General features: G+C 36.2%; 1 non-coding gene across 1 annotated transcript; it reads right to left on the bottom strand.

Moving 5' to 3' along the window:
* Positions 1-241: 241 nt before the first annotated feature.
* On the bottom strand, positions 242-323 carry Trnas-aga. Its single transcript has one exon. It is a non-coding gene; the product is annotated as a tRNA-Ser (tRNA).
* Positions 324-2,593: the final 2,270 nt, after the last annotated feature.

Here is a 2,593-nt window from a genome sequence, read left to right as displayed (position 1 = left end):
GCGCAACCGGTGCCAGTGAGGAAAGACAAACAGACACACACTTGTGGGTGGGCTTAAAGCGCACTTTTCGATGTTTTACATATTCCAGCGAAATAAAATGAATTCAACCTCAACTCGAATGCTACAACTACAACAATGCAGTCAGTCAGTCAGTACTCATGTTGCGAACGGAGCAAGAAAATTCTTAAGTAAATGTGCAAAAATTTTTATTTTATCCAAGAAAAAAAGATTGTAAATTCTTCGCAGTCGGTAGGATTCGAACCTACGCTCCCAGAGGGAATCTGATTTCTAGTCAGACGCCTTAACCGCTCGGCCACGACTGCCACACCAGCCACATCAGCCATACCAGCACATGCTTTAAATAATTTAAATAATTCGGCAGAAACGCAGCTATCTGCGCCCGTCATCAATCTATGTCCATTGTACTTCATTGTCGTTCATTGTTAACGTATTTATGCAACTCAAGTGGCTACTCGAAAAGCTATCAAAAAATAAACTCAAACAAAAGCCAAAAAACCAAAAACCAAAAAACCGAAAGACAAACAAGATAAAAGTATGTCCAAAGCAAATATATAAAAAACAAAAAATAAAAATAAATGAAAAAAAAAATGAAAAAAAATAAATAAAAAATTTAAATTGTTTAAAATCAGCGCGTTTGCTTTGTGCAAACGTTTTGCTTTCACCACTAGAGATAAGATATTTTAAAAAATATTTTATTTTTGTATTTCGTAGATACTTTAAGCTACCTCAGTGAACAAAAGTTTTTACGATTATTTGCACTTCATACAAAACGTATCGTGTTCATTGTGTTCACGTCTCACCCAGAGGTGTGCATAAATTAGTTTTTTATTTTCATAGATTGATGTGTGTGTCTAATTACGGCAATAATAAAATAATGTATGCTATCGAATACTGTGGATACGAGTCTTTCGGAGATACATTGCTTAGGTGTTAATGTAATGGATGTCTATCGCAATTGGCAGTTTTTATATTCGCAAGATACTCGCATGAGTGCAACATATTTCATTCAAGTGATAGATTTACTGCTCGATTTCATAGCTTGCAAACTGCTAAGTAATTTAATAACGAATAAATAAGAAGTGAACATAAATTTTAAAATTGTAATCATTTAATTTGTTGCTAATAAAAAAATTATGTTACATTATGTCGAATAGTCAATCAGACCTCGAGTTCAATATAAATTTCTTCTCTTCCTCTCCGTATGCTTTCATAGAGCAGACTCAATCAAAATCTCATTTAATCATTATTACTAAGATAATGAATTCCACACTGCACACTGGAGAGAACCACTGTAATCCCTATATTCCCCCTACGGTGAAGGAATTAGAATATTCCCGCGATAGGTATGCCAATCAAAATCTCATTTAATCGTTATTACTAAGTTAATGAATTCCACACTGCACACTGGAGAGAACCACTGTAATCCCTATATTCCCCCTGCAGTGAAGGGATTAGAATATTCCCGCGGTAGGCATGCCTGTCGTCAGAGGTGACGAAAATTCCGGTACCACGCCGACACTTGTGTAAGAAGTGTGCATGGTAGTAGGTGTTGTCCCAGCCTGCGATATTTGCCCAGATTTGGCAATATCTGGTACTAAGGGGGTCAGTGACCTGCAGCTTCGGCTGTGCTGACCAATTGAAGTTGCTACCGTAGTGGCCACTATACGCGAGGAGACTGTTCAGGTATTTCTTATCATTCGGTCGGGGTAAAGTTGCGTATTCTCTACCGGGTGCTTAGACCCAAAGATCAGCAGAGGCTTAGTTTGGCCTTGCATCAAGACATAGCTAAAATTATGTCTTACACACATTTCTTCATTGGCAAAAAAAAAGAAAGAAAACAACAAGAAAGCAAAAAAAAGCAGCAAGTCACTAACTGAGGTTGCAGCAACATGTTAACACAGAAGCTGTTAACATCATAACCCCGTATGGACAACAAAGACGACTAAAACGGTGAAATGTAGCTGACATGGCATTGCATTAGAATGTAAAGTAATTTGTGTAGAAAATTGTTTATTTATGTATGTATAGAATTTATCAGATTCAAGCTACTCGTTATTTATAATGTAAATAGTTGTAGCAATAAAATTTGGCACCGGCGGAGTTCCTGGATTTCTAATGGGGCTTTCATCGACGCAATATATGAAGAACACCATGATCTACACGGCAGGAAATCACGTTAAATAATTCTGGACTTGTAATCCCTATGATGTTAAGCCTACACGGCAGGATATCACGTTAAATAATTCTGGACTTGTAATCCCTATATGAGTTTAGAGATTTTTTCACAATCTCATTTAATTTAATTGTCTACGATACACTCTATATGTATTTAAAGATTTTCTTTCAATTCAATTTTGTCAATAAATTCCAGTGTCTAACATATTTTACTGAGTCATATATATAACATATGCCTCTGTCTGACACATGAGGGGGGTTTGTTTTTAGACCGTGTAAACTGGGCATACCACTATTGTGACGACATAGTGACAATGCATTATGTATAATTTTCATACTCCATTAGGAACTGAAAGAGTCTACAAAAGTTTTAAATTGGTTTCTATTTTGTGCTATC

This window comes from Teleopsis dalmanni, chromosome 2 (assembly GCF_002237135.1).
Source record: "Teleopsis dalmanni isolate 2A chromosome 2, ASM223713v2, whole genome shotgun sequence".
Taxonomy (NCBI): domain Eukaryota; kingdom Metazoa; phylum Arthropoda; class Insecta; order Diptera; family Diopsidae; genus Teleopsis; species Teleopsis dalmanni.
This window is presented reverse-complemented; position numbering and strand designations above follow the sequence as displayed.